Source organism: Camellia sinensis, unplaced genomic scaffold, assembly GCF_055761805.1.
Source record: "Camellia sinensis isolate YWXY unplaced genomic scaffold, ASM5576180v1 Unanchor12, whole genome shotgun sequence".
NCBI lineage: Eukaryota > Viridiplantae > Streptophyta > Magnoliopsida > Ericales > Theaceae > Camellia > Camellia sinensis.
In genome coordinates this window covers 6,008,248-6,029,565 of record NW_028128998.1, presented here as the reverse complement: position 1 = coordinate 6,029,565, position 21,318 = coordinate 6,008,248, and positions in this window count along the sequence as shown.

The following is a 21,318-nucleotide window of genomic DNA, read 5'->3' as shown; positions in this document are numbered from 1 at the left end:
TGAAACATCAAAACAAAACATCTAATTAATTTTAACTAAAATATTCTAGTATAATTTTTTTTTTATTTTTTATCCCTAATAAATAATCTGCATAGATAATATTTTTATCGTTCATTTTTTTAAAAAAAAAATGCTCGACTAGGCCTGACCCGCTGTCCGAGCCCAGGCCCTAGGCCTATTATGAGTGGGTCTGGGTCTGGGTCTGGGTCTGGGTCTGGATCCCATTTTTCAGCCCATAGACAAGCCCAGCCCGCTAAAAAACGAGAGCCGCAAGGCCTGCTTGGGTTGGACCGAACCCGAGCCCGGATGAGTCAGGCAGAGCCATTTTTATATGTGGTTTGTTTGTGTTTGTTTGCCTACAATAATGTCATCTCTCTGGCATGGTTAGGGTTTTTAGGTTGGACACAGCTAGGTTTTTTTTTATTCATCCCATGTATTGCCAGGTCGTTTCATCACCTCCGTCTCTCTGTTAGTGTGTATATGTATATGTATACTTGTACAGACATTTGCGCATATATCTATTATAGACGTCCCTGAACATCCCCGGAGGGAATTCCGTTTTGTTCATTTGGGCTCACAACAGTTCGGACTCAAATGTCACGGTTCTTAATCTTATCTCACAATGTGCAATGTGAGATTGATAAATCACCAAAGAGTCCAAATCCGGCAAATCATTTTGAAAACAAACTTTTAGAAAGAAGTGCCAAACATGGACTGCTTTGCCAGATACAGAGTCACCACCTAAATATTTTATTTTGGGAGAATTTAGGAAACCCTGACTCATGCCTAAGGCCACGTGTCCGTCATCACCAAAATTGTCTTGGCTCGGGAACTTGGGTACGATTAGGGAAGGTCACTTCGTGAGCACCCCCGCTCGCCCGATCAAAGATCGGCCTCTACTAACTATGATATCGAGTTTTGAAAACATTATGTGCTCTTATTCCGGTTATTAGCCTAGAATTACTATGTGATACATACAGCATACAAGCATAGACTGGATCACCTAAGTTGGAACAAAGCATCGCATATCCGTTTATTTTTTAAAATGGATTGAAATTTGCTACTCGCAAGTAGTCTAAGACACGGGTTTCGACGAATCATTCCAACTCAAGCAACCCAACCTTCACCCACAGCCATTCAGGCAGTTATATCACGTAAGCAGATAGCCTCATAGTAAGCATGCTATCATGGCAAAAAATCACACTCATGTAAGGTGCTAAAGCATAAAAACTTACCTAGTACTCCGAGCCAAAACAAGAAACTAGTTAGGAATTATGCATGATCCTAGTTCATGTTAAGATGGCTAATGCAACACATGCAAAATGCAATTAAAATAGGCTCGGCTATTCTAAGAATGGCATGTGAAATGTGGCAACTAGATACACGTATTCAAGTTGGAATTGAAACACAATGCAGTTAGCATGATGCGACGAGCCCGGTGCATGCAATGCATGCAAAACAGATGAATGACGCAAACATGCAAGCATAAGTATGCTAATTGAAACGTGTCCTAAACTAACCATCAAAAGCTAGTAAATAAAAGGGAGAAAGACGTGGGGTTGGAAGACATACATCACACGCACACACACTTATTACAACATTGCCCTCTCGCAGAGGGTCCGAATAAATAATACAAAACAAATAAATAATTAACTACTCTAGCTAATTAAATATTACAAAACCCTAAATTAATTAACAAATTAGTTACAAAGGCAGGCCACTGTAGCCCCGCCTTGGAATGCTTGGATGATGCATGCTCGATTTGTCTTGCTCGGAAACCCGTTGCCATGCCTCTGTTGCCTCTGTTTGCATTGTTCTGCACCCCTGATAATTGTGAAAATTCTTGGGATGCTTCTGAATTACTCCCTGATCATTATGGGATATCACCGGCCAAGATATCTGACCATCGGCTATGGAAATATGGTAACTGACTAGAAGTTGGTCCATCGGCTGGACTTTTGTGGTCGGCCGGCACTGAAAATTGCAGACCGGCCATTTCCTCCTGCAAAATACTGGTTTTGCTACAACAGACGACAGACAGTGCATGGCAAGGTATTTTCAAGGCAATGTGCGCATAGCCACTCTCCCTATCATGCAATGAACTCAAGGGAGCATGGCTTTCGATCCTCGGGTCACCAATCACGCATTTCGATGCATGATGGCCAAAGGTGCCAAGTTTGCAAATCAATGTAAAATGAATGCAACGAAAACAAATGAATGCTACACACTCTATCATGTTGGGATCAAGAGTGTTGGCGACCGAGGATTGAGGCGTGTTTCGTCACTTTAAGTACGAACACACCTCATACCTCATGTTTGGTTTGACACCCCAAACCAAACATAATGCAATGCATGTATGCAATATGGCTCAAATATGCAAAATGGCTCATGTATGCAATATGAGGCTAAGTTAGCAAAGCATGCCAAATGCAATGCAACCTAAACATGCAAATGTACAATGTGCTAAGCATGTGAGATGCAATGCAATGTGACCTAACATGCAAGCTAAGCTAATATAACAAAAACACACCAAGTATGCAACAAGGTTATGTGATGCAACTAGCTAAATGACATGCAATATAATAAACACACAAATATGGTATAATGCAAGCATGCAATAACACACAAATGCAACATGTCAAACATACAACTATATGCAAAGATGGGCTTAAACCAAAATGGGAAGACCTCAACCAATCCCAAAACAGTGGCCAAAATACCAAAATTAAGGCACCAAAATGCAAGATAAACATGTACACATGTTGGTCCATCAATTTAGGCCACGATGCACAAGCTTCAAACATGAGCAAGATGTGATAAATATGAGGATATGGCATTGCAAATAAACTCTGAAATCACATGAAGAATGACGCCAAATCGACTACACAATGCAAACATGGAATGTTAATGGAGTTAAAGCTCAAAGCTAGCTACGGGACTTAAACCATGACTATGTCAACCAAGCCCCAAATGGTCGAGGCGACCCAAAATAGTCCCGAGGCAAACCAAAATGAAGCTAAAACTCATATGGAACAAAGCCAAAACATGCTATGAAGAAAGACACAAAACGAAACGCATACAAGGCTTAAAAGGGAAAATGCACTACACTTCTTATAACCGAACATGGCATGACTTAGACTAATGAAGTCAGAGTTAAAACAAGTCAAAATAAGCCCCAAAACCCACTGATATGGCAGCCCGGAGACTTAAACAAATAGGCATGCATAATGGCCTAAACATGGAGTATAAGACAACAACTCTTCAAAGCATTAAAAGGGTGTTAAATGCAAGCATATGAGCATGGAACATGGACTGATATGGCATGAGAAGTGATTCCAAAGCACTAAAATAACCCAAATGAAGCATGCTTAAGACTCACACACCCAAGGCTAACAAGCCAAAATGCAAGGTGGCTATACAAAGCATGGCAAGCATGACCAAATCGACACCAATCAGAGCTTAAACATGGTAAAACATGACTAAAAACTTCACAAAGCTAAGGCAAAACATGCAAGCATGGTGGTCTAAAAGCATGATGCATTTCTAGGCAAAATAGAGGAATGCAAGGCAAGTGTATTATGCATGCAATGGACTAACAATCAGACCAAAAAAAGAGGTATAATATGATCAAATAACACCAAAAGCCCTCTGAAATGGAGCCAAAATTGACTAAGCATGCATGCTACCTTTATGAGCCAAAAACACAAGCAAAGGAGACACAAAGGGAGAGGGGTGTCCCTCCCCTATACATGACCTCAAAACCACTTCTTCACCACTAAAAACCCTCTAGATTTTAGTGGTCAGAAGGCCAATACACGAAGGTACCAAAGCTCAACAGGAAAAGTACAAAAAGAGGCCAAACAAGGCCTAAGAGAGGGTAGACAACCCCTAACCCAAAAGCAACCTTAAACACACATCTTAAGCATGAAAATACAGAACTTTTATTAGTTATACACTAAGCTTAAAACAACATGAAAGATAGGTTAAAAGCTTGTACAAAAATGGGAAATATAAAGCAAATAGTGCTCACCCTTGAAGAACACTTCAAGAACACCAACCCCAGCCCCTTCCTCTGATCAAAACCAACCTAAAAGCTCTAAAACCAGTCCCTCAACACCTTAGTAACCGAAGTATAGTGCAACACATGGTGTTTTAGTGCAAAACTAAGAACAAAAGCACCTTTTGAACACTATTCCACACACAAATGGAGAGAGAGGGGAAGATATAGAGAGGGAGTGATATATATGTGATATATATCTCTGATATATACCTTTGATTTGTTCAACCCCTCTAAAGGAGAAGGGAGGCCCTCTTTTATAGAACAAAAAGGGCCTAAGCTTCTTGGAGAAGCCAAGACAAAGGGGTCAAGCTTCCTCAAGAAGCTAGAACAAAGGTTCAAGCTTCTTGGGAAAGCTAAGGCAAAGGTTCAAGCTTCTTGAGGAAGCTAGAGCTAAGGGTTCAAGCTTCCTCAAGAAGCTAGAGCAAAAGGGTGCAAAGGGTGCAAATCCTCCATACACGTGTATGGAGGACAGGTATGTGTGCTCCAGCGGACACAGCTGGCATGAAAAATGCCTGAAAAAGGCAAAAAAAAGTCCCGGCCAGAAAATATGGCCGATTGACCAAACAAACGGCCGGCCGACCAAAAACAATGCCAACCGGCCATCACTAATGGCTGGTAGTAACAAAACAAGGCTGGTGGCCTCAAGCCAAGGCCGGTGAGGTGTGAGGATGACCAACAAGCCATTCTCTGCCCTTAGAAGTAAAAACACAAGTGTTTGGTCCATGACCAAGCACAAAACAGCCGAGTTGAGAGATCTTGAGGCAAGGCGCGTAGCCGAGACCTCCGAGAACTCAAAACGAACTCGAACATGGATGATCACCGAGTGTTCAAACGGTGACGTCCAAGTCTTGAGGACGGTCAAAAATGGGGTGTCTACAACTGCCCGTCTTTGACAGAACTCGAAAGTCATAAAAATGACGGGAGTGAATGTCAAAGCCCAGAGACGACCCATTTTTGACAAAGCCGAAGAATTAGACAAAGCATACAAGCTACAGATAAAGATATGCGCCCGAAGGCAGGGGCAAGATGCAAGACAATGCACAAAGCCAAGCATAACTTATGATCACGCAAGGAAAGCTGTAACGAAGCATAACATGCAATAGTTTTAAGCAAGCATAGGCAAATCTAACTACATTACATGCAGAAAGGGTGTAAGAGAATTACTGCAATTCTCACTGCGAATACAGTGTGCATGTGTGATAGATACACAAGGCGAACGTGTGATAGATACACAAAGTGAGTAAGCACGTGTGATAGATACACAAAGGGTGAACACAAGGTGTGATAGATGCACTTAGTGAACAAAGTGTGATGGATACACAAAAGGTGAACACGAAGTGTGATAGCTGCACTAAGTGAATGAATGTAATGGATACACTAAAGGTGAACACGAAGTGTGATAGATGCACTATGTGAACAAGTGTGATAGATACACAAAAGGTGAACACGAAGTGTGATAGATGCACTTAGTGAACAAGTATGATAGATACACAAAAGGTGAACACAAAGTGTGATAGATGCACTAAGTGAACAAGTGTGATGGATACACAAAAGGTGAACACGAAGTGTGATAGATGCACTTAGTGAACAAGTATGATAGATACACTAAAGGTGAACACAAAGTGTGATAGATGCACTTAGTGAACAAGTGTGATGGATACACAAAAGGTGAACACCAAGTGTGATAGATGCACTAAGTGAACAGGTATGATAGATACACTAAAGGTGAACACGAAGTGTGATAGATGCACTAAGTGAACAAGTGTGATGGATACACAAAAGGTGAACACTAAGTGTGATAGATGCACTAAGTGAACAGGTGTGATGGATACACAAAAGTGAACACAAAGTGTGATAGATGCACTAAGTGAATAGGTGTGATGGATACACAAAGGTGAACACAAAGTGTGATAGATGCACTAAGTGAACAGGTGAGATGGATACACAAAAGGTGAACACAAAGTGTGATAGATGCACTAAGTGAACAGAGTATGATAGATACACAAAAGGTGAACACGAAGTGTGATAGATGCACTAAGTGAATAGGTGTGATGGATACACAAAAGGTGAACACAAAGTGTGATAGATGCACTAAGTGAACAGAGTATGATAGATATACTAAAGGTGAACACAAAGTGTGATAGATGCACTATGTGAATAGAGTATGATAGATACACTAAAGGTGAACACAAAGTGTGATAGATGCACTAAGTGAACAAGTATGATAGATACACTAAAGGTGAACACGAAGTGTGATAGATGCACTAAGTGAACAAGTGTGATGGATACACAAAAGATAATTAAGTGAATATGCGCATGGTAGATACAAAAAATGAGGATGTGTGTGATAAATGCAGAAAATGAGAATATATGTGATAGATATAGAAAATGAGAATGTGTGTGATAGATACAGAAAATGAGAATGTGTGTGATAGATACACAAAATGAAAGAAGTGTGATTGACACACTAAGTGAAGAGAGTGTGATTGATACACTAAATAAATGAAGTGTGATTGATACACTAAGCGAATGAAGAAAGTGTGATAAATACACTAATGGTGAATGAGGTGTGATTGATACACTAAATAAATGATCTCAAACGGAACTTCTTTGAATGAACCGTACATACAATATCGTGCATGAATGAGAAAGAAACTTGATAGATACAATGCAATACAATGCATGATGTTTAAGGAACGCAATAAACAAGCGTAGCGGCACTTTAGAAAGCACCTCATGGGGTGAGTGGCGATGAACCGCTCTACTCTGACGGGGATCTCCCCTCGTGCTTTTCGAACACTTACCTTCAACTGTCAGTACAAAGGCTCTCGAATACTGACGGGGGTTCTTCACGTAGAACACTTTGGATGCTGCCTTTCTTCCTGATCATATTCATAACTTTCCCTATTCTCCAACGGGGTGACAGACTAGGTTGGTTCAGTATCCAGAATTGAGGTGCATACACGCTATCTTAACCTATGGGGCTTCCACATAGATTTCAAGCCAAGGACACGCCTCTGGGTATTTAAACCAGACTTTAGTCTCAGAAATCCCGAACCTTTGCGTTCTAGGCAACAGCCATTCTATAGCGATCCCGGGTTTACCCTTGATGTATAGTGATCCGGACATGTGTCCGTGGATGTTGGTAGTTGATTATTATTTTGTTTACATCCTTTTTACAACGTATTTGAGTTATAGGATGTGTTGGGCGGATTTGCTTCAGGTTGGTTGAGTTTAGAAACCAAAACTAGTTGCCCAGATTTTTGGCCTGTACGCTCGAGCGGAGGTGTTGGCGCTCGAGCGGGGTTGTCTGAGTGCCGCTCGAGCGTAGGGTTTAGAGCTCGAGCGGAGGCCTGGTTCTGCAAAAGTGTTGGGCGAGTGCATTCTGCGCTCGAGCGGGCGGTTGGCCGCTCGAGCGGAAGTCTGTGAGTGGACGCTCGAGCGGGGTGTTTTACGCTCGAGCGGAGACCTGGGTTAAAGTCCCGAATTTGTGACTCTTCAAATCACTTTTTCACTTTCTCTTCTCTCTCTTACTTTTCCAAAATCACCATTGTTGAGCCTCTCACTCTAGACTCTACCTTCTCTCTAGGTTTTGATCTAGTAGGAGTGATTTACTCACCTTTGGCCTTTACAAAAAGGTTGTTGATCGTCGAGGGCTTCATTTTAATCTGAAAATCTCGGGTTTTGGAGCACGTTGGGTTTTGTCGTCTTCTTCTTTGGGACTCCGAATTTGAGGTAGGGATATCCTACTCTTCTCTATGGGTTTTGTCTTTAAATTTTGGTATTTTGAGATGTTGGGCTTGTTTTGGTAATTTTGTGAAAGTTTGGGGCTTTTGTGTAATTTTACAAAAGTTGGGGTTTTATTCATAATAAACCTAGATGCATGTTTGGCATGGAGAAATGGAATTGATGTTGAATCATTGATGAAAATGGGACCTAAGGGTTGAAATGGTAATTATGGAAAATGGCCTAATTACATTGTTTAATTAATTGGGATAATTAATTGTGAGAAATGAGGAATGAAATGTTGATTGAATATCCATTTGTGCATTTATGTTCTGTTTAGAAATAACTGCTTTGGGCTATCGGTGGAGGATAGTCGTGATTGTCGTAGATAATGCATGATGATTAGGTAAACTGAAACTAATCAATGAAATGTGTCATCGAACTTGACGATTGATAGAATACATTATTTGTATGTATTGGGTGATTGTATATAGAACCATTGTGTTTGTATACGTTATGTGTAGAGGAGGAGATAGGGGATGTACTCCGCGGTTTAGGGGAAGATAGGGGATGTACCTCTAAACCGGTTAGGAATTGGGAGGAGATAGGGGATGAACTCCGTAGACACAGCTCATATGCTTGTCTAGAGAAGTGAAGATAGAGCTCATATGCTTATCTTTGTGAAGTGTGGATACAGCTTATATGCTTATCTGTGAATGTGGGATATTGTTGTTATACATATCTGTTGAGAATGTGGATATAGCTTGTATGCTTATCTGAATGTGAGATATAGTTTTTATACATATCTGTGGAAATGTTGATAGAGCTAGCATGCTTATCTGTTGAAAAAGGGAAAATGAAAGGTAACTTAGACTCATAAGTTGTAAGACATAAATATGTGATTTATGTGATTGTATCAGTGTTGACCATCTATCAATTGCTAATATTTTAGTCATTGTCCATGGTTGGTTTAGTGTATTTCTACTGGGCTGTGGCTCACCCTATATGGGAATATCATTTTCAGGTGCAGGAAGCATGCCACCTCCAAGGACATAGCTGGAGGCTAGTGGCGGACATACTTTTGTCGCTTAACTTTTGATGTATTACATGTAACTTCAAGCCTAGGGCTTATTGTGTAAACGAGTTAGTACTCTTTTGTTGTAACCAAGTGTTAACTTGGAAAGCTGTAAGCCCGTAGGGCATTTTGTTATGATGTTAACATGTAATACTTATGTAATGGAACTCTAATGAATAAAAGAGTGTGGTTAGTTTATATGTAAATGCATGTCTTATCTGATGGGTTTATTGTTGTTATTTTGAGGGCGTTACAACTTGGTATCAGAGCGTACCGGGTTCGAATACTTTGGGTACGTGGGAAGTGATTAGTATCACAATGGGTTTGTCTCGCTTGATAGAGACTTAGATGTAGTATCATATGCTGTGTGCTTAATTGATAACATGCTTATGTGACTATGTGGGTATGGGATTTAATTTCTGGGATGTTGATTGGATCCTTGAGTTTCTGGGAGTCTTGTTGGAAAAGCACTTGATCAATGCTATTTCTGACCGGAACTCTAGTAATGTCTCGGGACTATCATTATCCGGAAATGAAATTCGTAAGTGCTTATGTGTTTATGTGCTTATGTGGAGTGAATTACAGTTGTCCATGCATTAGGACGTGAGTGTTTAGTTTCGGCACATTTATGAATGTGCTAACGTTCTGTGTTGCCTTTATTTGGATGTCAGGACGAGGAAGAGGTGCTAGGCGTGGTAGACCTGCGAGACAGGAAGCACCGTTACCGGGTGAGATTTCGGCAGTGCAGGAGGGAGTTGGGCAGGCCAATGTGGCTGAGCCAGTAGGTCAGCAGGCTATGGGTGCCTTGGCCAGAGAGATAGCAGGAGCTTTGGGTATTCTTAGAGCTGGGAATCAGGCAGCTGAGACAGGGCCTTCTTTCTTGAAGAGGGAGTTCTTCCGGTCTAATCTGGATGAGTTTATCGGGGATCCGAAGGAGCCACTGAAGGCTGATGAGTGGTTAGAACAGATGAGTAAGACGTTCGAGATGCTTGGCATTGAGGACGAAGCACTGAAAGTGACCTTGGCATCCTTCCAGCTGAAGGGAGATGCGGGTCAATAGTGGAAGTACGAGAAGGCTCGTGTGGGCAGTACTTGGGAGGCGTTTATAAATGCTTTTCAGAAGAGGTTTTTGTCTGCAGCAGCTAGGGAGAAGCTGAGGGATCAGTTTAGCCGGCTTAAACAGCAGGGCTTGTCAGTGGTCGAGTTTGAGGCTACTTTTACCAGTCTGTCCAGGTTTACACCGGAACTGGTGGCGTCTGAGGAACGCCGTTGCTATGAGTTTGAGCGGAAGTTGAGGCGGGGCCTCAAGTTGAGAGTTGGTGGGTCTTACATTCGAGAGTATAGACACCTAGTTGATGCTGCTGCTCATATGGAGATTATGATGCAGGAGGAGGAGGAAGAACAGAGGGGCTCCAAGAGGAGCCAAGATAGTCAGAGTGATGGCAGGAGACAAAAGGGTTATAACCCTCAGCAGTCTCAGGGTGCAGTCTCTAGATCGACCTTTCCAGTGCCGAGTGTAGGCTTGGGGAGAGGCAGTCAGGGGGAATTCACTTGTTATAAGTGTGGCCAGCTGGGTCACAAGGTTTCAGTTTGCCCGCAGAAGGGTGGGGGTCAGAAAGCTGCTTCTTCTTCAGCTAGACCGCAGAGTCAGAGTTTGGGCAGGGGGCAGCTCTTGACTTGTTATCAGTGTGGACAACCTGGGCACATGAAGAGGTTTTGCCCACAGTTGAGTGCCACTTCGGGAGCGTCTGGTTCTAGGCAGACGCAGGGTTTTCAGCCAACTCAGTCTGTGCAGGCCTCGAGGGCCAATCCGGGAGTTTCGTCATCCCAGTCTGTGCAGCAGTCTTTTGCTCCGAGAGGTGAGCAGGTAGACCAGGGGCCTACGGGGCGCGTGTATGCTGTTACCGCGCAGGATTTAGTACCGGCTCCATCAGTAGTGAGAGGTACTTTTCTGTTTTGCAACTCGGTTGCTAGTGTGTTGATAGACACGGGTGCATCTCATTCTTTTGTATCTGCTGCATTTGCATCGGTTTTGGAATTGGAGTTAGCACAGTTAGCATCTCCTATTTGTGTAGTATCGCCTTTGGGTGGTGAATTGATCCTGAAACAGGGTGTTAGAGGATGTGATATAGAGGTTGCCGATTATAGGCTTCTTTTTCCGTTTGTTGTCATGCCCATGAAGGGTTTTGATGTTATTTTGGGTATGGACTGGCTATCGTCATACTGGGCTGTTATTGATTGCTACCGCCAGAGGGTCACGTTATGTACCTTGAGCGGGGAGTGGTTCCATTTCTTGGGAGACCGGGTTGGTAGTGTTTTGCCACCGGGGTATGATTCGCGAGGGCGAAGTGAGCTTAGTAGTCTACTTGCTAGCTTTGAGAGTGGTGAGAGTGGTGAGACCCAGCATGTATTGCCGAGGGTGGTTTGTGAGTATTCGGATGTTTTTCCCGAAGATCTTGATAGTTTGCCACCTCACCGAGAGATAGAGTTCTCTATTGATTTAGTGCCTGGTACGGCGCCGATTTCTATGGCACCTTACCGTTTTGCTCCAGCAGAGTTGGTTGAGTTGAAAGTTCAGCTCCAGGAATTGCTAGATAAGGGCTTTGTTCGCCCTAGTGTTTCACCATGGAGAGCACCGGCACTCTTTGTTAAAAAGAAAGATGGTGCCTTGAGATTGTGTATTGACTATCGGAAGTTGAATCGGGCTACGGTTAAGAATAAGTATCCTATGCCCCGTATAGATGATTTGTTTGACCAGTTGAAGGGTTCCCGTTGTTTCTCTAAGATAGACTTGAGATCGGGTTACCATCAGTTGAGGGTCAGGGAGGAAGATATTCCTAAGACGGCATTCCGTACGCGGTATGGCCATTATGAGTTTCTGGTGATGCCATTTGGGCTTACCAATGCACCGGCAGTCTTTATGGACTTGATGAACCGGGTTTTCCGGGAGTTCTTGGACCGATTTGTGGTCGTCTTCGTGGACGATATTCTTATCTATTCGCCTTCTGAGGAGGAGCACGAAGCACACTTGAGAGTGGTTCTTGAGTTGCTTAGAGCCCATAGGCTGTATGCCAAGTTTGGGAAGTGTGAGTTTTGGCTGAGAGAAGTCAAGTTCTTAGGCCATGTGGTTTCCGGGGAAGGGGTGTCTGTTGATACATCCAAGGTTGAGGCAGTGCAAGATTGGGCACAGCCTAAGAGTGTGTTTGAAATCCGCAGTTTTCTGGGATTAGCTGGGTATTACCGTCGGTTTGTGAAAGATTTCTCCAGGTTAGCGTCACCGTTGACTAGACTGACTCGGAAGGGAGTCAAGTTTGTGTGGAGTGAGACTTGTGAAAAGTCGTTCCAAGAGCTGAAAGTTAGATTGACCAACGCTCTGGTGTTGATTATTCCGGAGAGAGGGTTGGGTTATGCGGTTTATTGTGATGCCTCACAAGAGGGTTTGGGTTGTGTGTTGATGCAAGAGGGGAAAGTGGTAGCTTATAGCTCACGTCAGTTGAAAATACACGAGAAGAATTACCCCACACACGACCTAGAGTTAGCAGCAGTGATTTTTGCCTTGAAAATCTGGAGGCACTACCTTTATGGTGAGAGGTTCGAGGTATTCTCGGATCATAAGAGTTTGAAGTATCTGTTTACACAAAGAGACTTGAATTTGAGGCAGAGGAGGTGGATGGAATTCATCGAGGATTATGATTTTGAGTTGCACTATCATCCGGGAAAGGCCAATGTTGTGGCTGATGCCCTTAGTAGGAAGACCATTAGTGATGTTGCTAGTATAGCCATCCGGGAATGGGAGATGTTGGGAGCACTTGGCAAGTTTGATTTGCTACTGGGCGAATCTGTTGAGGCTGCGGCCTTGTTTTCTGTTGTTGCACAGCCTACACTTGTGATTAGAGTGTTAGAGGCACAAAGAGGTGACCTTGAGGTAGAATCCCTCCGAGAGAAGATCTCCAGTGGGAAAGTTGAGAAGGGGTTGGCGGTGTATCCCGACCTGAGTGTGAGATACCGAGACCGTTTGTTTGTACCGGAGTCATGCCGAGAGGAAGTACTCCGAGAGTTTCATCATTCGCGCCTTGCGGTGCATCCGGGAGGTACTAAGATGTATCAGGATTTGGGTCGCCAGTTTTGGTGGCGGGGTATGAAGAGAGATGTGGCTGTTTTCGTGTCGAAGTGCCTTACTTGCTAGCAAGTGAAGGCCGAGCATCAGAGGCCAGCGGGTTTGTTGCAACCCTTGCCTATTGCCGAGTGGAAGTGGGAGCATGTCACTATGGACTTCGTTGTAGGTCTTCCGAGGACTCAGCGGGGTAGTGATGCTATTTGGGTGGTTGTAGACCGGTTGACTAAGTCGGCGCACTTTATTCCTATGCGCGTGAGAGATTCGGTAGATCATCTTGCCGATTTGTATATTCGGGACGTAGTGAGATTGCACGGGGTCCCAGTGAAGATCGTCTCAGATAGAGATCCTCGTTTTACTGCTAGGTTGTGGCAGAGTTTACAGAGTGCCTTGGGCACTAAGTTGACCTTTAGTACGGCTTATCATCCTCAGACTGACGGGCAGTCCGAGCGTACTATTCAGATCCTCGAGGATATGCTTCGGGGTTATGTCCTGGACTTCAGTGGGACGTGGGAGAGGCACTTGCCCTTGGTAGAGTTTGCCTACAACAACAGTTTTCAGTCTAGCATCGGTATAGCACCGTTTGAGGCCTTGTATGGCCGACCGTGTAGGTCTCCAATTTGTTGGGCCGAGGTGGGTGATGCACCTTTGTTGGGTCCGGAGTTGGTTAGGGAGACGACAGAGAAAGTTAAGCTTATCCGTAGGAGGCTTGTTACAGCCCAGAGTCGACAAAAGAGCTATGCCGACCGTAGGAGGAGACCTTTGGCGTTTGAGATAGGTGATCATGTCTTTCTGAAGATATCACCTAGACGGGGCTTGATGAGATTTGGGAAGAGTGAGAAGTTATCCCCTCGGTTTATTGGTCCTTTTGAGATCCTTGAGAGGATTGGTGAGGTTGCTTATCGGTTAGCCTTACCACCGCAGTTGTCCGGAGTGCATGACGTGTTTCATGTGAGTATGCTTCGGAAGTATGAGCCAGATCCATCACATGTGTTGGATTGGACTGATTTAGAGGTAGATGAGGATGCCTCGTATGAGGAGAGACCGGTTCGGGTCTTGGATAGGCGGGATCAGATCCTGCGTGGCAAGACCATTTCTTTGGTGAAAGTCTTGTGGAAACATCACGGAGTGGAGGAAGCCACTTGGGAACGTGAGTTGGAAGTCCGAGAGAAATATCCGGACTTGTTTGTTGATATGTAGTCTTGTATTTAAATTTTACATTTTGTTGAACTTAAGAGCTTTTATATATGTCTTAAGTTGTGAAACATTGAAAATGTTTTGGTTATTGGAAGTATATTTTAAGAACTTGCCTCATATGGAAGTTGAATGTGACACTATATGTGTTAAATATATTGTTGAAATTGGAAAGATAGTGCATAATGTTAATGCATGTTGAAAGTACATATGTTGTTTACATATTGTGATATGTCTCTTGTTAAAGGGATGGGATGACCGGTAATGGGTCGAATTGTTGAATGTTAAAATGTAACATTGTTTAAAATGGAGGAAAACTTGTTTTTGAAAACTTGTGTTTAATTTTGGGGACGAAATTCTTTAAGGGGGGGAGGTTATAGCGATCCCGGGTTTACCCTTGATGTATAGTGATCCGGACATGTGTCCGTGGATGTTGGTAGTTGATTATTATTTTGTTTACATCCTTTTTACAACGTATTTGAGTTATAGGATGTGTTGGGCGGATTTGTTTCAGGTTGGTTGAGTTTAGAAACCAAAACTAGTTGCCCAGATTTTTGGCCTGTACGCTCGAGCGGAGGTGTTGGCGCTCGAGCGGGGTTGTCTGAGTGCCGCTCGAGCGTAGGGTTTAGAGCTCGAGCGGAGGCCTGGTTCTGCAAAAGTGCTGGGCGAGTGCATTCTGCGCTCGAGCGGGCGGTTGGCCGCTCGAGCGGAAGTCTGTGAGTGGACGCTCGAGCGGGGTGTTTTACACTCGAGCGGAGACCTGGGTTAAAGTCCCGAATTTGTGACTCTTCAAATCACTTTTTCACTTTCTCTTCTCTCTCTTACTTTTCCAAAATCACCATTGTTGAGCCTCTCACTCTAGACTCTACCTTCTCTCTAGGTTTTGATCTAGTAGGAGTGATTTACTCACCTTTGGCCTTTACAAAAAGGTTGTTGATCGTCGAGGGCTTCATTTTAATCTGAAAATCTCGGGTTTTGGAGCACGTTGGGTTTTGTCGTCTTCTTCTTTGGGACTCCGAATTTGAGGTAGGGATATCCTACTCCTCTCTATGGGTTTTGTCTTTAAATTTTGGTATTTTGAGATGTTGGGCTTGTTTTGGTAATTTTGTGAAAGTTTGGGGCTTTTGTGTAATTTTACAAAAGTTGGGGTTTTATTCATAATAAACCTAGATGCATGTTTGGCATGGAGAAATGGAATTGATGTTGAATCATTGATGAAAATGGGACCTAAGGGTTGAAATGGTAATTATGGAAAATGGCCTAATTACATTGTTTAATTAATTGGGATAATTAATTGTGAGAAATGAGGAATGAAATGTTGATTGAATATCCATTTGTGCATTTATGTTCTATTTAGAAATAACTGCTTTGGGCTATCGGTGGAGGATAGTCGTGATTGTCGTAGACAATGCATGATGATTAGGTAAACTGAAACTAATCAATGAAATGTGTCATCGAACTTGACGATTGATAGAATACATTATTTGTATGTATTGGGTGATTGTATATAGAACCATTGTGTTTGTATACGTTATGTGTAGAGGAGGAGATAGGGGATGTACTCCGCGGTTTAGGGGAAGATAGGGGATGTACCTCTAAACCGGTTAGGAATTGGGAGGAGATAGGGGATGAACTCCGTAGACACAGCTCATATGCTTGTCTAGAGAAGTGAAGATAGAGCTCATATGCTTATCTTTGTGAAGTGTGGATACAGCTTATATGCTTATCTGTGAATGTGGGATATTGTTGTTATACATATCTGTTGAGAATGTGGATATAGCTTGTATGCTTATCTGAATGTGAGATATAGTTTTTATACATATCTGTGGAAATGTTGATAGAGCTAGCATGCTTATCTGTTGAAAAAGGGAAAATGAAAGGTAACTTAGACTCATAAGTTGTAAGACATAAATATGTGATTTATGTGATTGTATCAGTGTTGACCATCTATCAATTGCTAATATTTTAGTCATTGTCCATGGTTGGTTTAGTGTATTTCTACTGGGCTGTGGCTCACCCTATATGGGAATATCATTTTCAGGTGCAGGAAGCATGCCACCTCCAAGGACATAGCTGGAGGCTAGTGGCGGACATACTTTTGTCGCTTAACTTTTGATGTATTACATGTAACTTCAAGCCTAGGGCTTATTGTGTAAACGAGTTAGTACTCTTTTGTTGTAACCAAGTGTTAACTTGGAAAGCTGTAAGCCCGTAGGGCATTTTGTTATGATGTTAACATGTAATACTTATGTAATGGAACTCTAATGAATAAAAGAGTGTGGTTAGTTTATATGTAAATGCATGTCTTATCTGATGGGTTTATTGTTGTTATTTTGAGGGCGTTACACATTCGAACTCTAGTTTCCACCGTCGCAGTTGGTCTCCTAGGAACTCATTGCGAACACAGCCAAGATGCCTCTGGCAGGGAATGATACTTGGGGAGAACACCTTTGATCACCATCCTGGCTTGAAGCAGGCTTGATCTTGAGCTTGAGGTAGAGGCACACTCATGCTTTAGAGCATTGGCAAGACCTGAAGAGGTACAAACGGAATGTAATCTCGGAACTTACTGAAGTTGAAACAAACTCAGATACCCGACAGTTTCCCTTTTTTCTTTTGCTTTGCAGCCTGGAACTTTCATAGCTTCAGATAGGTCCTTACTCTACTGTTCTCATATGACCTGGGTTAAACCTTGCAGTTTTATGAAAGAACAAGTCCTGTTTTGCACAGATGTGGAGAACGGCACGGCACTCGGAGTGCAAAACGATTTTATTTTTGAAATTGTGAGATGAGTTCTTGACCGGGGTATTGAGCCTACGACTGAACACAGCGCACTGCGACTCAACAACGGAAAACAAAAGGTAAATAACCTAAACACATCGAGTAACACTCGAAACGACTTAAAACAAGAATCGAAATAAAACAAAAAGACACAACATGCAGACATGCACAGGGAGCCTGTTTCTCTAGGTATTATTTCCCACCCTTTCTCATTTGTGATCCTCACATCACTCGGTCCTCAAGCTCCGTTTTTCTCTTAAAACCCTTTCATCGCTTTTCCTCTCAACACACATGTCTCTATTCTTTAATCACTCATTTTTCATCCCTCCCCAGGGTGGTTGATGGATAAACAGGAAGTTGCGGGCTCTTGCCCCTAGCATTCTACTAGATTCTCTTCTTCTGCTCACAACAGTAAACTCCTCCCGCAGAGGGGTTGCACTAAGATGGGGTGTGTAGCAAATTTGCAGCTGACATCGGTTGATGATGCTTTGCTAGGGAGTTTGGACGTGATCAGATCTGTCCAGATGAGGAAGTGAAATATCTTGATCCATTCCAGTTCGTGCTTCATACTTGGCTTGATACCTCGTTGCTTGGAGGATGTGAGAGCTTTTTTCCCTTTTGCGGTCAGCTTCAGTGGTGCCCTTTTCTGGTGAATATGGTGCCCTTTCCGGCAAGTAGAGTGCCCTTTCTGGCAAGTGCGTTGATAAAGGGGAAAAGACAGAACACCTGACTCAACTGTGCCCCTACTTCATCATTTTAACCATTTCTTATTTTTGGCTTTTTATTAAAACAATTTTGACCAAAATGAGAGTTAGATTAACATGCATGTTCAATTTTCTGATTTAAAATCATGCAAGTTAGGTTATGAGCACTGAAAATTTTCTTTTTTTGGGTCCAAGAAATGGTCCAGTTTTGGAAAAATGGGATAATTTTCAAGAGAATCAGTCAACCTCAGTAAAAATTCTCAAAAACTGTTTTTGCAAACGGCTATTGCTCAACGAGCACGGAACCTACTCTCAAGATGCACAACCTCATATCCGAAGGAGAATTGCCCCTTGTCTAAACGGCACTGCATGGCAAAGGAAAGTTGCCCCTTGCTTGAATGGCACCGCAGCGCGCTATATGGAAACGGAAAGTTGCCCCTTGTTTGAATAACACCGCAGCGCGCCGTATGGCAACGAAAAGTTGCCCCTTGTTTGAATAGCACCGCAGCGCACTGTAACCAATTTTCAAGGTGACGATCACAACCAAGCTCTCGGATACAGAGAAGACAACGATGATCGGAACCATTACATGGACACAGTCGATTTTGAAGTGTTTTACGGCTGGACTTCAGTATGAAGTTGCCTATGTATCCCAAATATGGGAATCAAGCCTAACGTAGTTCGGGGTAGGTACACTCGTGTATTAACCCTCACCTTTTACGCTCTAACTTTTGCCAAGGCCGCCCTTCCAGGTTTTCAACCTTGCGAGCTATGTTCTTCTTTTCTTTTCATTTCTTTTCTTTTTTTTTCTTTTCATCTTTTCTTTTCAATTTCTTCATTTTTCTTCTTTTCTTTTTCTTTTTCTTTTTATTCTTTGCATTTTCCTTTTTTTTTGGTTCTTTTTCTTCCTTTTCTTGCTCTAACTTTTGCCTGGGTCGCCCTTCCGGGTTTTCGGCCCAGCGAGCCTCTCAAGGGTAAAAGTGTAGCTTTGTCCATGTCAAATGGTTTTGAGATCCTGAAGTCATCTGAATCTAGGAGAATGGCTAATGTTCACTAATGATGTAGGAGTCCATCCAATGGGGGCTGAATTTGCCCCTAGTGTTGTGGATAGGAACTCAGTTGTCCTTCAGCACAAACTTTATTCTTTCCTCCCTTCTGGGATTTGGCATTCTTGCCAGTCTTCCCTGGTTTGCAGAAAAGACTCATCTTTGACTCTTCGAGCGCATCTAACATTTTTGCCCCTAGTTCGAGGGCTGCTTTTGATCTAGCTTCGCAAGCTTCCTTTGATCACATCTGATATTCTCGCCCCTAGTTCATGGGCTGCTTCTGATCCAGCCACATGGGCCTTACATTGTGGTTGACCGTTGAACATTCTGAATTAAGGTTCAAGGTTTGGAAGCAAAGTGGTTGAGTCTCGAGGCTGAGAGCGATCCTAAGCTGCACAATCTCAAGAGCGATTTCACATAGGTCTTCGTAGAACCACGCAAAACATTTTTTGAAATCTTTTAAGAAAGCGACTAGTCGCTCGCGCTGAAGACAATGCGGAACCAATCTGGATCAAGCCAGGATTCTTCTCTGTACTCACATTAACAAACATGATTTCAATCAATAAGGGCTTAGCATGCCTCTCTTTCTCTCAATTGATCAAATTTTTTGCAAATCCCGAGGAATTCCTTCCTCTTTGTTTTCATCACAATGTTCAAAAAGTTTTAAAAGACGTAGGTCAATATAATGATTTCAAAGCACAGAAAAGACACAGTTTTTAGTCAAATACTGCCATCTCATTTAGAACTTCTGGCACAACTAGAACAAGGCAGAAGCAAAAACAAGAGTGTGAAAATCACTGCTGTTTCAATTAGATCTTCTGGTGCAACTGGCTCCCCGGTAGAAACAGACTCGAAAGAAAACGAAAAGACAAACACAAAACAAGCAAGTGATGTCCGAGGTAACACCCCCGAAATCACCCAACTCTAACAAAACAGGACTGACTCGATACAACAAGACAGACCCAACTGACTTAGTAAGAAAGACTGACTCTGTACAACAGGACAGACTCTAAATGACATAACAAAACTGACTCAATACCCGAATCAAAAAGTACAAAAACCAGCATTCACAAATGCTCAAAATAGTGTGTGCCATACGCCACATCTAGAGTAAACTGAGTGCCGCCCGCAGGTGGTTCATCCCCTGATCACATATTCGTACTATCCCCCAAGTTCACTGATCCAGTGGCGATAGACTTTGCTGAGCTGGTGCGGCGATGACCTTGTAGTCAAACAGATCTTGTACATCATGGTGAAGATGAAAGCAAATGTCAGTGTCATGACCGGTTTGTTGATAGTAGGCACAGTATCTAGTTTGGTCATGCTTTGGAGGGATAGGATCAGGTAGAGGCTGTTGTTCCAACGGTTTCAGCTATCCTTTCCGGAGTAAGACCTCTAGAGCCTTTAACAAAGGCATATGAAGTGGGGTAAAAATCCTCTTGACTCGAGGTGGATATTTGGTTTTTTGTGAGCTATTTCCAGACACACTGGTGAATGGGGTAGCTGTTTTTGATGTGGTGGTGGTGACCATGCCCACATCAGAAGATCTTGCAGCTGCATCACCACTGGTGGTCGCATTCGAACTGTGGGAAAACGCCCTCCTGGGCTGCTCTCTGTCACTATCAATCAGACCCTGCTTTAAGGCATCCTCAATCTGCACCCCAATTTCATGTAGATCTACAAAAGTGGAGAGAGGGAGGACTATCATCTTCTGCATAAGCTTAGGCTGGAGGTTGCGCACAACCATCCGTATTTGATCTTTGTTAGTCGGCCTAACGGTCATCATTGAGGCCTTGGCCCTCCAGCGAGTTACAAAATTGGAGAAACTCTCCTTAGGCTCCTGCCTAGGCGTTTCAAGATCACGGGTTGTAATCTCGATCTGTGTATTATAGGAGTATTGTGCTATGAAGGCCTCGGCCATCTCCTCCCAACTCCTCTTGACGGCATCTTCTAATTTCGCATACCAGATGGCCGCTACACCTGACAAGGTCCGGCCGAACAAAGAAAGCTTCTGCAATCTGGTGAGGCCCATCGGTCTTAGTATGTCTGAAAATAACCTTACAGCACCATGGGATCCCCAGATCCGTCGAAGCGGTCAATATGTGGCATCTTGAAACGGTCTAGCAGCGTCACGGCTGCATCAGTATACCCATCTTCAATGTCTGGAATGGATTTGACACCTTGAGATTTCTTGAACAACTTTTCAAGCTTGCTCACTTTCAATGCTGTGGGGTCCACCTTGAACTCAACGGGAGAATCCGGCAGGTTGGTGGGTGTTTTGGATAATTGGGGTAGGATTGGGGGCGGAGCCGGCCCTGTCAGAATGTCCATATCTCCTTGGACATTTGGTGCCTCCCCAGGTGTCGGAACTCTTGGTGGGGAAGGAGCTTGGTGCGAAGCAGATACTTCGATTTGCGGCTGTATCCTGGCGATCAACTTTGCCTGTTGAGCCATGACCTCGGCCTGCTGTTTGGCAAATTCGGCTTGACGAACAGCATCTTGCTGCATGATTTTCATACTTTCTTGGAGTTGACGCATCATTTCCTCCATTCCTGTTATACTGCCCTAGTCTAGCTGAATAACAGGTGTACCTCCCTGAGGTAAAAGCGGATATCTCA